Source organism: Pezoporus occidentalis, unplaced genomic scaffold (genome assembly GCF_034315485.1).
Source record: "Pezoporus occidentalis ecotype Australia unplaced genomic scaffold, CSIRO_AGI_Poc_V1 ctg83, whole genome shotgun sequence".
In the NCBI taxonomy this organism is placed as follows: domain Eukaryota; kingdom Metazoa; phylum Chordata; class Aves; order Psittaciformes; family Psittacidae; genus Pezoporus; species Pezoporus occidentalis.
The window spans coordinates 2,577,335-2,592,671 of NW_026916192.1; the positions used below are offsets into that span (position 1 = coordinate 2,577,335).

At 41.0% G+C, this 15,337-nt stretch overlaps 1 long non-coding RNA gene across 1 annotated transcript in view; it reads left to right on the plus strand.

Annotated features, from left to right (window-relative positions):
• The first annotated feature begins 4,454 nt into the window (after window positions 1–4,454).
• The window catches only part of LOC134156268 (uncharacterized), a 136,359-nt gene continuing 125,476 nt past the window's right edge, over window positions 4,455–15,337 (plus strand). Inside the window, exon 1 of the long non-coding RNA XR_009961870.1 lies at window positions 4,455–4,772. This is a non-coding gene — a long non-coding RNA (uncharacterized LOC134156268). The remainder of the gene's footprint in view (window positions 4,773–15,337) is intronic.

Here is a 15,337-nt window from a genome sequence, read left to right on the forward strand (position 1 = left end):
ATCATCTAGTTCCAACCTCCCTGCCATGGGCAGAGACACCTCACACTAAACCATGTCTCCCAAGGCTCTGTACAACCTGGCCCTGAACACTGCCAGGGATGGAGCATTCACAGCTTGCCTGGGCAACCCATTCCAGTGCCTCACCACCCTGACAGTAAAGAACTTCTTCCTTATATCCAATCTAAACTTTCCCTGTTTAAGTTTGAACCTGTTACCCCTTGTCCTGTCACTACAGTCCCTAATGAAGGGTCCCTCCCCAACAGCCCTATAGCCCCTCTTCAGATACTGGAAGGCTGCTATGAGGTCTCCACGCAGCCTTCTCTTCTCCAGGCTGAACAGCCCCAACTTTCTCAGCCTGTCTTCATACGGGAGGTGCTCCAGCCCCTGATCATCCTCGTGGCCTCCCCAGGACTTGTTCCAACAGCTCCATGTCCTTTTTATGTTGAGGACACCAGAACTGCACACAATGCTCCAGGTGAGGTCTCACAAGAGCAGAGGGGTAGGATCACCTCCTTCAACCTGCTGGTCATGCTTCTCTTGATGCAGCCCAGGATACGGTTGCTTTCTGGGCTGTGAGCGCACACTGCAGCCGGCTCATGTTCATTTTCTCATTGACCAACACTCCAAAGTCCTTTTCCACATGGCTGCTCTGAATCTCTTCTCTCTTGCCTTAGAACTTGGGAACTTCCCAAGCTATTATGTAGTTATGTTACTGTGATGATGTAGTTTGAGAAGTACAGTCAGACTTAACCAAATTTTTACTTTATCTAGGATTCTAAAGACATAGAAGTTTCTCAACAGAATATCCCAAATCTCCTAAATAGTTTTGGATTGGAATAGTAATTGCTAAAAGCTGTGTAGCAGTCTGTCTTCATCTGTAGGTATTTGTCGTGGTTTAAACCCAGCCAGCCAGGTCGTTCACTCACTTCCCCCCACCTTCTTGCTCTCCCCCTACTCCCGGAGGGACAGAGATCAGAATCGAAAAGAATGCAACTCCCCCGGGTTGAGATAAGAGCAGTTTAGTAACTAAGGTATAACACAGATCACTACTGCTACCTCCAATAATAATAATGATAAAGGAAATAACAAGGGAAGAGAATACAACATCTCACCACCAGCTGACCGATAACTCGCCCCCCCCCAGCCCAACCAAGCACCGACTGATACCTCCTCCAACCCTGCAGACTACCAGCCCTTCCAGGTAGCTCCCAGTTACCTCCTGGGCATGAGGTGCTGTGGTATGGAATACCTCTTAGGTTAGTTTGGGTCAGGTGTCCTGTCTCTGCTTCCTCCTGGCTTCCCCTCTTCCTTGGCAGAACATGAAGCTCACAAAGACCTTGGCCAAACCAAAACATCATTATCAGCTCTGTTCCCAGACCGAAAGTCAAAACACAGCACTGCACCAGCTACCAAGAAGGAGAAACATGACTGCTACTGCTGAACCCAGGACAGTATTCAAATGTGTTTAGAAGCCTTCTACTCCTGTCTCAGATTATGCAGTGAAGAGCTGCAGAGCAAAGACATGACTGGCCTAGTTGTCCTCCCACTACCAAATCAAGCAGACACCAAGGGCATGCATATATATGATGCTTCCACCCAATGCTTCTTCAGCTGTTTTAAGTTTCTTTTGCTGGATGTGTATGTACATCACAGCATAGATCTGTCCTCGATTCTTGGCTGACCTCCCCATAAATCCCTGAAAATTTCCTGCATCCACAATATGCTTTGACAAGGAGTTCTGTAGCCTTGCCACATGTTTTGTGAAGGACCACCAGCTCGTGTTTGTTTTGAAACTGGCCTTTGCTAGCATTGTTTACTATCCTCTAATTTCTTTTGTTTGAAGACATTTTGTTCTAGATCATCTTTGTTACTCCTTTGCATCTTTTTTTTCTCCATCTTTTTCCATTCTGTTTTGAGAGGAGGAGGTCTGGCTTCACACATAGTATGCAGGGTGATGGTGAATCATGCATATATGGAGTGGCAATATAATGTTGTCTGTTCCTTTCTGAGTAATTCCTTATTTGTTTGTTTTTTAACCACTCTTCACCACTGAGCTGTCATTTTCCTAGTTCTATATCAGTCACAAGACATGTTTCTATAGCAGTAATGACTGTTCAGAGCCATCAGTTAGAATCTGTTTTTTTCCTAGATACATTGCCTGAAATCTCTTCACTGAATTTCATCTGTCATGTTATGGTGCAGTCACCTATTTAATACAGTTTCTCTGAAACTTTTCACAACTGGTCCTTGGTTTTGTCATCCTGAGTCATTTTGTATCTCATTAGTAATTTTCTCACCTCTTTGTTCACTCCCTTTTCCAGGTTATTTATGAGCGTACTGGGACAATACAGATCCCATTCCATCGTTTTAAAATATTTGCATCCCCTTGTAGGAATGTGCACCCAGTTTGGCAATGTGAGAGCAGGGGATTGAGCCTCCTTTTCAGACTAATATTATAACCACCACCCTGCCTTCTTGAGAACTAGGTTTAAATGCAAATTTCTATTTTTATGATCAATTAAGGTTGTATTTAATAGGAATCAAATAGAAAGGCATTATAAGAAATGAGGGTTGGAATAAAATATTGTAGAAACAACCTTTCATTTTCTTTCAGTATTGTAGGATGATATTGGGTGAGTTTTGTGGGTTGCTTTTTCTTTTAAGATTACTCTTTCCTTGGGATCAATCTTCAAAATTCTTCCCAGAGATGTACCCATCTTCCCATTGCCCATTGTGAAAGAGCTGTTATTTCTTGTGTTCAAAAAAGCACACACCTGCCTACCTTTCCATTAATAGAATTAATCTATTATCTCTTGATACCACGCAGCTGCGCAGCTGTTACTAGATAAAATAATCATTTCACCAAATATTCCTGTTCTTAGGAGGATGTTGAAGGCTGGGGGAAGTAATCAGTAGACTTAGTAGTAAGTGAAAGGTGTTGAAGGTGACAGCAAGAAAGGAAGTAGTACTACCAGGAGAAAAGGCTTCTTTGCTGTTGTATGATGAACTTTGTGGATACTGATAGGCTTACTTTGTTGTGGGTTATTAGTTCAGCATTCTCTGCAGCCATCACACAGTGTTTTCCTTTCGTTGATCAATTGCCTTAAAAATAAAATCTGGGTCTGCAAGTAGTGTAAGGGAGATTTCTGCTTTAAACTGCTCTCCAAAGTCATATTTTGTCCATATCCAACTTACCAGATAAGACAAATAGTTGTACTTTTGGGTTCGGTCTTATGAAATATTAAAGATTCCCAGTGTCATAGATTTTTTGATACTCCTGACACTGTAGATTCCATTTTTATCTTTAGCTTCCTGCTGTGAAGTTGGCAAAGTTTGAAACACTGGGATCAGTACAGGTGGTTTGGCTCTTGGAGGCCAGTGAACTGACCATTTCTAGCAAAATGGGACTGAAATGAAAAAGGGTCATAGCTGTTAAGTCTGGAAGGGTCAGGGGAGGTGCTGTGCACACAAATTTAGTGAAGTATCAGGTACAAGAGTAAGAAAGTAAAGAGGCTAAACTAAGTGGGCATTCTGAGACTCTTCATTCCAATTGCTGTCTCAGTTTTTTTCCATACATAGAATCATAGAGTTGTTTGGGTTGGAAGGGACTTTCAAAGGACATCTAGTCCAACCTCCCTGCTATGGGCAGCGACATCTTCAACTAGATCAGGTTGCCCAGACCCACATCCAGCCTGGCCTTGAATGTCTCCAGGGATGGAACACCTACCACTTCTCTGGGCAACCTGTGCCAGTGTTTTACCACCCTCATTGTAAAGAATTTCTTAATCACATCCAGCATGAATCTCCCTTTTTAGTTTAAAGCTATTGCCCCTTGTCCTATTGTGACAGGCTCTACTAAAAAGTCTGTTCCCATCTTTCTTAGAGGCCCTTTTTAAGAACTGAAAGGCCACAGATAAAGTGTGTCCACACAACATATTGCAGAAAATAATACCCGGAAGTTTCCGTAACTGCCTGACCATGCTCAGGAGGAGGCTTCTGCCAGAGGGGCAGCCCTCACACAGGGGTGCTAGCTCCTGCCCTCTGCCTCTCACTTCTGGGTCCTGGGTGCCCACATGGCCTCCCAAGGCTCCTTCCCCCCGCCACGAGGCCGCCAGCATCTCTGCGCAGCACCACAGCAGCCATTCTGCGCCTCTCCAAAACCAGCTATGGGATACCTTTATTGATGAGCTGAGGGAAAGCTCCCAAGGTAGGGGGTAGAGGAAGGAATACAAGGGGCTCCCATGGCCAAGTGCCTCCTCCTCCCCACACACACACCAGCCACCTTCCTGTTCACCTTTCAGCAATGCCGTGCTGAAATCCATACTGCACTGATGACTTTGCTGTGCTTATGAGAGCTTGTGTGTCCTGTTTTTCAGGAATTCCTGCTGTCCATATATAAATTCTGCTCCAAAGCTAAGTCTAACCCCCAGTAAATTGGGGTCAACTCATGCCACTCTGATCTCATTGAAACAAAGAAAGATAGAGATGAGCCAGTTTTGCTTATTTTACTCTTTAAGGGAGTACGAAAGAACTCAGGTCTTTGGATTTTTGTTTGGTGTAATTCTGGATCACTAGCAGTGATCATACTAAGTCTTTAGGCCTTGATCCTGCAGAAATGCTTAATACTTAACATAATAGGAATAGTTCTTCCCTCTGCAGCTTCTGCTCTATACTGGAATTTGTATTTTTTCCTTCAGGTGCTGTTCCAGCCAAGGATGCAGTTCTTCCTGACATATTACAGAACCTCTCTGGTTTGCAGTTTCACTTACAAGGTTGGTTTTGGTGGATTTCTTTTATTATTCCCTCTCGTCTTCCTTAGCAATTTTGAAATATTTGTGTAGCTGTCCACATCCTTTCCACTCGTGGAATGTTACAGACCACAGGAAGAATTGCAACTTTTAGTCCTATAAAACTCATAAGTTCAGTGCTGGTTTAAACATATATAATGACATGTAATGATTACAAGAGAGCACACTCTGAAGCCATTTTCCTAAATAGCATCACCATGAAAATAATATCAAATCAAGTATCTTATCTGCATTTGCTAACACTTTAATCACTGAAGTGGTTTCTTATGTTTTTTTCCCTTTATCCTGTTTATATTTTTTAAAATAGGTAATTCATTTTAATTTGATCCATTTCAGATGTTTTACTCATCAGGTTTATGATGTGGGGCTATTGTTCTAAAAGCTGCTTGTTGGATACACTTTTTGTTTTTACAGACACTTGCATGGCAACAGCTGGAACTAATTTTCAGTTCCATCTTCAAATATTTAAGGCATATCTGTTAATACTGGATTTTTCTTTTTTAAATTATGTTACAAATCCTACAATGTGGGTAGAAAAGTAGAAATAAATCATGTTTTTAAAAAAGCTGTAGAGAAAAGCTTTCTGAACGCTTAAGAAAACAAAGTTCTGTATCTTAGAAAGAAATCACAGTGGAGTACTCTATTTTATTTTCTTCTTGGTCACACAGTCAAGTTGAACGCTGGTAGCAGCAGAGGTCCTGGGTTTTTATGTTTTAGTGTTGCACTACTCTAAAAATAATCCAGGGTATTTTGTTTCATTACCCTGAACTTCCACTCTGACTTGGCACTGTAATCAAATGTGGGTTAGTTGTTGTCTGGGGTGCTTCATATTTCGACAGTAAGGAAAGGCATGATTGACTTGGATGCTCCCTTTCAGAATTTCCCTTTCAGGTAGAGTATTCTGACTTGTACTTTTTGCACTCATAAATATACCATGAAATTCTTAGAGACAAACACCTGGCCATTCAGTTTTGGAAACATACCTAAATGTGCTTTTTTAAAAGGTTCCCTACATAACATACAAATTCAAGTGAGCACTTCTAACAGTTACTTTTTGTCTTGTTTTTGGCTGGGGTGTGGTATGTACAGGTTCCAGACAGCTGCATTTGCTGGCTGTATGTTGGGCTGAACTTCCTAAAGAGGGTCAGCCCAGTGAACCAGAACTCTCCATATGCTTTATCTCTGTCTTCAGCCTCCCAGGATTTTCCCAGGGCTCTGCATTGTCCTTACATGAAGCTCCTATGTGGAAAGCTCAGGCCTGGTATATGACTCGTGTTTTGAGCACAGTATGATAGTATAGTTTTACTAGCCCAGAATAAGCACACATTTTGTAATGTGGTCCTCTCAGCTGGGAAGTCTGGATGGAGCAGAAGGGAATGGTTTTCTCCTCGCACCACCGTTTGTAGGATAAGGAAAAAACCTGGCACAACTGGAGTTTGTTAAAGAGTCAGAAGGTCCCCTGTGTTGATGCCAACCGGTGAGACTCCTAGTATACTAAAGCATTATTAAATGTCTTAGATTTGTTCTGCATAATTCCAGTCACATCAATATTTGCATTTATGGAATTCATTCCTTAAGAAATAACAAGTTTTGAGTCAGTGCAGAAGGCTGAAGCAAACACAGATGCCTTCTCTCTCCCGAGACTTGATAATTCCTTGGTAGATAATTTTACAGACTCTGACCCCAACTTTCTTCATATCCACTGACCAGCTCATGCATCTGGAAAAGGTGGCAGTTTGGTTTTAAAACAGCTTCACAACAATTTACTAAACATGCAGGAATGTGATCACACTCAGCAAGGGAAAAGAAGGAATGTAACAGTTACTTGCCACCTTCTCTGCATCAGGAATTACCCAAGTCTATGCCTTAACTCACCATCTACTCCTCAGTGAGGTGTTAAAGATGTAAGGTCAAAACGTCTGGAAACATAGTGAAATACCAAGTTCATTCTCATTCAAACATTTTTTTACTTTCTGATTCATATTCAAAATATCAGCTCTGATGCATTGTAACTAACGGTGTTTCAAGCTCATTTCTGCAAGCTGCTGCAAACAGATCTGTGTATTAGGTGAGATCCTCTTTGTCAGAAGCACTTTTCTTTCTCTAAGTTGTCTCTGACTACAGGGGCAGCTGAACATTGTGTTATTCCAACGGGAGTGCAGCCTGCAGAGGTTTTTGGCCGGACAGCCACTAGAGAGCACTATGTGATTGTATCTTTTCCAAGGTAGGGCGTGGGAGCCAATTAGAGACCTACAGTGTAAATTAAATACAAAAGGCATTTTTCCGCGACATTTCTAAAGAATCCTCTTGTGTTTTGCACATATATTAAGCCAAGGTGTTAGCAACTCTGGCATTTTGTTTTACACAATTACCACTTTTGCTGAGGACTTCTTACATTGACATTTAATTCTTGCTTGAGTTTCACAGGGATCTGCAATGTAGCAAGGAAAAGTCCATGATAGTAATCAATGTATGGGCTATTTTTACCTTAAGACTGAATGATGATGAATGCTGTATAGATAACTTTTGGTGATATCAAAGGATGAATGCTGTATAGATAAATTTGGTGAATCTAGGGCTATTTTAGCTTCGTTCTTAGAAAAACTTTTACCTCAAATCATCATGATTCAGCAAACCATGAATGGAGTGGATAATACATAAACTCTTATAGGCAATATATAACATAAACACTTAGACATGGTAATTAAAGGAAAAATGCTGCATGAATGAATCTGCTGCTTTCTTCCTGGTCCTGGTATTTGATGTTTCCTTATCTGACCAACACTATTTTTGTAGATCTCACACGGCCCCTCTCCCAAACTCCCCCAGAAAACTGTGTTATTAATTTCTTTTGAAGTACCTGTGCCTTGAGGTGGTTTTTCTATTTTCTTTTCATACTGCCTTCTGAAATCAGCTGTCAGAGACCTTGCTATGTTCATGCATTATCCTTTTAAAGCTCTTCAGTCCTTTTTGGGAGGACTTTGTTATTGAAGTCATTGGTATCTTTCAGCTAATTGTATGAGCAGAAGGTGGAAAGGCTGTAATTTAAAAACTTGGCAGTGATTGTGAAAGAAAACATATTCCTAGGAGGTAAGGAGCAGCCCAGAAGTCCAGAGTTTCCATCAGCAAGGCTGCAGTTCCTTTTACAGCAAGTGATTAGTGCAGCAGTGGTCAGCAAAAGGCATATTGCAGAATGGTGTTTCCTTACTTAACATGTTGGTGCTGAGAGGCAAGCCAAATATTAGACTGAAGTGAATTTTACTTATGTCAGTATTATCAATTCAGAGCAGCTGTAGGAGAATAAGCTGGATTCAGAAGAGATTAAATATTAGGGCCAGCTGTGGAAATTGAACACACAGTGATGTGAAAGATTCTGCCCATGACAATGGTATTCATCACATAGGAACCTAAATAGATCAGACCAAAAAAAACCCTACCTTGAATTGCAGATACCCAACTGAGTTTGCCAGCCTGTTTGTGCCAGTGTTAAACTTGAAAGCTTCACTAGCAGGTTTGGTTTGAAGTACTCAGTGATAAAGCCCACATTGAACCAAATGATTAAAAAAATCTAATCACAGTCACAGGTGTCCCTGTATATTTGTTTCTTCTTTTTTGTAGTGGTTCTTCCCCAGTTCTGAAGAAATTTCATGAGAGAGACCATATGTTTACTTACTTTTACAGTATCCAAATGCTTATCTGGGAGGTATATGGAAAGCATTACTGGCTTTAAATGCCATGATGAAATGTAAAAATTACTCAAACACTTTCTTTAAACAATTTACAATAAACAACATTCAGATTATGGCCTGACTGAATGAAGAAGTGTGAACAGTTTATTAAAATTCATGACCTCTCTTGTAGTTAATAAATCAGCAAAGGTTTGTGGGTCACGCCCTTGGAACAGTGCTTTTATATATCCCCTAGTGATTAGAGTGTATACTTAGGTGATTGATTTGGATGTTTGCATTGATTTGTGTGCAAATTAACCGAAGTTTGCATTTAACTCTTCATTCTTTATCTTCTGTTTTAGCTTTGGTCATGCATCATACCATATAGCAACTTCTATTTTATTTTGCTTATAAACCTCATACTCCTAAGGTTTTCTGGCTCTAGCCAGAAGAAAGAAAGAATATATATGGTTTGTATTATGCATCTCATAATGGTGGGAAAAAAATCAGTGCCTACACACTTCACATTACTGCTTTTTCATTGAATCACTTTTATGTTCAGAAGTAGCTACAAATACTGAAATTAGGATCTGTTTCGAATTTATAGTTAATGAATCTTTATGACTTAAAATACATGGAGCTGTTTATGGTTGAAGGTGTGCAGGCAAGTATGTGAAAATCCATTAATACAGAAGAGATTTAAAAAAAAAAATTGAAATTTGGGCTTAATTTCCCCAGGAAGTAGATATCCAGACATATTGGATGGGTCTTGCAGGTGATGCTCCAGCACTCACAGGGCCAGGAAAGAAACATTTCCCCATCCTCTGCAAATCACTAAGGACTCTGGTGCTTTCTTTTGTCAGCCTTGATTATGTCCAAACCTTTAACATGCTTGTGGCTTAGGGGAAGAAATGATGCTCAACTGAAATATTTGTAATTGCATTTAGATTACTCTGTGAATTCTCCCACCTGTTTTCTAGGACTCAGCAGAGATACTTTCTAGGAATTTTACTGAAGGCTCTCTGAGAATTATCCATGATGCTTTCTGTGAATTTCTTCAATGTGTTTTAGAAATGCCCCCCAAGTGCCTTCTAGGAATTCCCCCAAGAAAGTTTCCAGGAATTTTCCCAAAGTTTTCAAGGAGTTTTGGGATGCTTCTCTGGGACTATTCCAGTATTGAGGTTTGTTTCCAGTGTGGTAGCCAGGGGTTAAATTCTGCAGCAGAAATTTTTGCCTTGTGAGGAGAAATTAATAAGTTCACTCTTTCCCCATGACCTAAGATAACTTACCATGTGTTAGGGCCAAAATAGTCTATAGTACTTAGCTGTATGATAAGTGCTAGTATAGGCAAATACTCACTTGGCCTATTTTAAGATTTAATATTGAAACAATTTCATTTAAACCTACTTTCATAAAGCTGAATTGTTTACTTTAACACTCATCACCCTCATATTCCGTATTTCCTTGTTCTTTTCTCCATCCAGCTGATGAAGCTACTGGAAAAGGGATCAGATACCTCAAAAGCACAAGTTTTTATGTCATCTTTGTTATTTCCTTTTTGTAAGAACCCTACTTAAAAATCTTTTTTGGCAGGAAGTAAGTAATAGAGATAGGAGTCATCTGATAGCAACCAAACTGAAGGCCTACAAAAATTTTGTATCCATAACAAATATTAAGTAAGGCAGTTGCTACATTCACTACACATCTGTGCTGCTGGTCTGTCCCATAAAGTGTCTTTAAAGTTTCAGTTTGTAGGTCTATATGCAAAATATATTTTAAAATATTATGTATCAATTAGGAGTTTCCATCAAGGATAATCAGGCTTCTTCTGAAAATTATTTCTGATTGCAACAAGATTCAGATCACAAAAATTCTCAGTCATGTGTGTGAACTATATTGACTAGGACTAAAGTTATGGTGGTTTTATAGCCCCTTGGCAACATTTCAGTGTGCACAGAGATGCATCTGTTAAGTGAACCTGTAAAAGTGCTCCCTAGATGATGCCATAGAAGAAGGGTCTCCACTGTGATGATGAGAATTCTTGAAATGTCCTGAACTGAGTTGGTAAAACTCCTTTAAAGCAAATTGAAAATAACTGGTGCCTCTTACTTTCTGGTAAAGCTGTTAAGAAATTGTCATGTAATACTGATGAGCTGTGTAAAATGCTTTTAAAGCTGCAAGATTTGACCCAGTGTAGTGAAGACTCATCAAGCTAGCTGCAACACGTGTGCACCTTTGTGTCTTGACTTTGTCACTGAGCTTGTGTGAGTCTTTCTGATTAGGGACATATAAAGAAGTTACTTCAGGGCAAACTGCTGTGTGAACTTGAAACCATCAGATTCTCGGCAGCATTACCAAACAGACATTCTTGCTCCAGGACTAGAAGATAATCCACCTCACTTTTACATCTTGAGGTAAGACAAAAATTTATCCCCTCCTGAAATAATTTCTTTTTAGAATAAGGATGTGCATGTATCTTTCTCATGGAATAACTGGAGCTCTTCAAGTTTATACCCTTGCTTGCCCTGCAGAAATTTCTTTATGTATTCCTATCTTCTACATCTTACTTTGTCTGCACAAAGAAGAAATAGTATTTTTAATAGTTTTGTTAGATTAGTGTAAGATCTCCAGATAAAAGTGGAATAAGTAATAATTCTGTTTCGCAGACAAGATATAAATGACATGAAAAGGATTGGGAATCAGAACAGCATACTGTGTTGACTTGTTTCTAGCCTTTGTTTGTTGTAACTAAAGCTGTGGGAATAACTTTTGCTTTTCCTGGTTCACCAATTGAATGGGAAGGTTAGGAATTAAAAGTACTTTGTTTCCAGTTTGGTCAAATTAAAGGCTCTGAAATTTTTTCCCATAAATTGCTAACTCACCTCTGAGGACAATTAAAAAAAATCAGTAGCACTTAAAATAATATTTTTCCCTTGCATCATTTCCTCAAGTGAAGCAGATTCTACAACTCAGTGAACCCAACTTGATTTTTTTTCATTCTGTTCTACTTAATTTCATTTGTGAGCATGCACCCTGCCTGTGAAAAAATGTTTTGGATGAGAAATTGCACCCCCAAAAATGGTTGAATTTCAGCTTTTGTGATAAAGTTAAGCCATTTGAACAACCAGCAACCACTGCAGTAATCATAGAATCATAGAATAGTTAGGGTTGGAAAGGACCTGGAGATCATCTAGTTCCAACTCCCCTGCCATGGGCAGGGACACCTCACACTAAACCATGTCACCCAAGGCTCTGTCCAACCTGGCCTTGAACACCACCAGGAATGGAGCATTCACAATCTCCCTGGGCAACCCATTCCAGTGCCTCACCACCCTGACAGTAAAGAACTTCTTCCTTATATCCAATCTAAACTTCCCCTGTTTAAGTTTGAACCCATTACCGCTTGTCCTGTCACTACAGTCCCTAATGAATAGTCCGTCCCCAGCATCCTTATAGCCCCCTTCAGATACTGGAAGGCTGCTATGAGGTCTCCATGCAGCCTTCTCTTCTCTAGGCTGAACAGCCCCAACTTTCTCAGCCTGTCTTCATACGGGAGGTGCTCCAGCACCTGATCATCCTCGTGGCCTCCTCTGGACTTGTTCCAACAGTTCCATGTTCTTTTTATGTTGAGGACACCAGAACTGCACACAATGCTCCAGGTGAGGTCTCACAAGAGCAGAGTAAAGGGGCAGGATCACCTCCTTCAACCTGCTGGTCATGCTCCTTTTGATGCAGCCCAGGATACGGTTCATTTCTGCGCTGCGAGCGCACACTGAAGCCGGCTCATGTTCATTTTCTCATCAACCAACACCCCCAAGTCCTTCTCCTTGGGCTGCTCTGAATCTCTTCTCTGCCCAGCCTGTAGCTGTGCCTGGGATTTCTCCAACCCAGGTGTAGGACCTTACACTTGGCATGGTTAAACTTCATGAGGTTGGCATCAGCCCACCTCACAAGCGTGTCGAGGTCCCTCTGGATGGCATTCCTTCCCTCCAGGGTATCAACCAAACCACACAGCTCGGTGTCATCGACAAACTTGCTGAGGGCACACTCAATCCCACTGTCCATGTCACAGACAAAGATGTTGAACAAGACCGGTCCCAACACTGATCCCTGAGGGATGCCACTTGTTACTGGTCTCCAGCCGGACATTGAGCCATTGACCACAACTCTTTGTGTGCGGCCATCCAGCCAGTTCTTTATCCACCGAGTGGTCCATCCATCAGATTGATGTCTCTCCAATTTAGAGACAAGGATGTCATGTGGGACAGTGTTGAACGCTTTGCACAAGTCCAGGTAGATGCCATCAACTGCTCTACCCCTGTCCATCAGTTCCGTAGCCCCATCACAGAAGGCCACCAAATTGGTCAGGCAGGATTTCCCCTTAGTGAAGCCATGCTGGCTGTCACCAACCACCTTGTTGTTTTTTGTGTGCCTTAGCATGCTTTCCAGGATAATCTACTCCAAGATTTTGAGAGGCACAGAGGTGATACTGACTGTGGTAATCCTGATGTGGCTCTTACTATCTTGTTCAAGTGAAGGTGTTTTCTTTTATGCTTAGTTCAGGGAACTCAATTGAAAGCAGTGGATTTTGCAGCATTATTTTTCTGGTTTAACTCCCTACACTATATTGCTGCATTGTAAGTAAGACTCATATCCCGTACTAGAGAAATGGACAGAGTCCAGCTGGCATGAAGGGGAAGAGAAGTTCTTTTGTCTGTAACCAGATGTTCAGTTCACATAGTAGCATCATGGAACTGCACCTGCATCTTCTCCACTTGAGAGAAAAAAATGCATTATTTAAATCCTTTTATGAAGCATATTTGTAGACTAAAGAACATTTAGAACTCATTGCTCAAATTCCATGCCTGGCACTTTCAAATTTTGCTGCTACATTAAAACAAAGTTCTGCAGTGGGCACACATTTTATGTATATGTAAATGTAAGATAAAATGCAGAAGTAAAATAACTTAGTAATGTTTGGATACCACTGAAATTTATGGACTGCGTAGTCTCTCCAAAAGCACATTACTTTTTCCATCCCTGGGCAAAATAATGCACTCAGGCTTCTAACTCTTTTCATAGTCTGCATTGTAGGGAAGTTGTTTTCAGTGGGGTAGAGCTGTAAACCATCTCAGATTTCATGTTACACCTGACCACTGATTGCTTGGCAAAAGGGGCATGCATAACATGTCTCAGCCTGCTGGGCCTCTTTAGCTTTCTCCCTCTTCCCTGCAATTTCCAGGGAGAAGAGGGTCATATTCCTGAGGAGACCAGTGAAAGAGCCTGGTCAGTGATCTTAACTGGTTATTTTTCGCCAAAGATAGAAGGTACAAAGCAGAAAATTGGTCAGTGGAAACTTCCAAGAGAGTGCTAAAAGCATAAATCTTCCTTGATTGCCTGTCTCACTTTTAAAGAAATGTAAGTTTTCATTGATGCAGCTCACCCAGGACTCTTACAGAATACCCACTTCCTGAAGTTTCTTTTCCCTCCCATTTTTTTTTTTAGTCCACATCCCATATATGAATTAGATTTAGCAATATCCTTCAAGAGCATTATGGACGAACAGTAGCTTTGTCGTTTGTGCTCATTTTGATGCGGTAGCAAGAAAACAATTTCAGCTGTGAAGGCAAAATGGACTGTAGCAATCCAAAGCCTGAAGGCATAGCTAAATACCCCTGGAGTGTGGGACTTGCTTGGCTACCATGTGCAAACTGAGCTGCTGAAAGAAAATACAACTGAAAAAAGGGGATACTTCTCATCCTCCCTCCCATCCACAGTCACTGGCACCCAGTATGATCTGACCCCTTCCTCAGTGACAAAAGTGCTCTCTAGGTTCTGCAGGAATCTAGTACAAGTGAAGCAATCCAGTACAAGTGGGACAACAGTTTCTCCCATGGCCTGTTTTGTTGTCTTATGCTGCAGTCTTAGGAAGGAGACACTGTTCCTGTATTGACAGCCATTCCTCACAACAGGATTTATACGTATGTTGCAAATGGTGAGGAGCTGGCAAATCTAGGGCAGAAAAACAAGTCGGCAGGGAGAGGTTTTCCTTGACCCTGCAACGGCTTCAAATTCTCAAGGCAGGGAGTGGAAGAACAAGCAGGTTTTTAATACTGCAGTTTTACAGCGGTGATTCCATGCCAACCTTAAAACTGTTTTCACAGTGTAAAGAGCTCAGGGTGTTTTTTGTGAAAACAGAAGTCTGAGTGCCATCATTTCATCTAAAGGCTTCACCAAATGCTAAAAATTTCGAAATCTTAAATTTAAGGCAGGGTTGGGATTATTTGTCACTGTGACTTTAAATGAGGATCCCAATGGTTTTCAACAGCTGTATTTCATCCTGTAATCAGCTCTCTGATTTGGTAGAGTGCCATCTGGATCAAGCAATTAAGTCTTCATACCATGCCTCTGGGCATATGACACATGTGTGAAGAAAAAGACAGAGGAAGAAATGAAGAGACTGCCCTGCAAAGGAAGCTTGACAGTGTATTGCAAAGGAATTCTGAAAAGGGCTAGTGAAAAGCAGAGGTATGGTAACTGAGAAAGTTCAGTGCCTCTGCAGACAGAAGAGCCTGCGTACAGTAGAATTCTTCCTGTTATGGCCTACTGTGTGCCATAAAGGATTCTTTCTTAGAGCTAAAGGTCAGAGTGAGTTTATGTGAGAGGCCAACTAAGCTGTGCATGAAGCTGGTGAAGACTTAGCGGTATAGAGCTTTTTTATATTTTTGACTTCACTGTGGTTGATGTTATTGCTCTCGTCTTTTGATAAGGTATATGATTAACCATCTAAATGCTTGCTGTCATTGTGTGTGTGTAGGGGGGGAGTGTTCCATTTGAAGTTTATTGTGTTTCTTTGGGTAT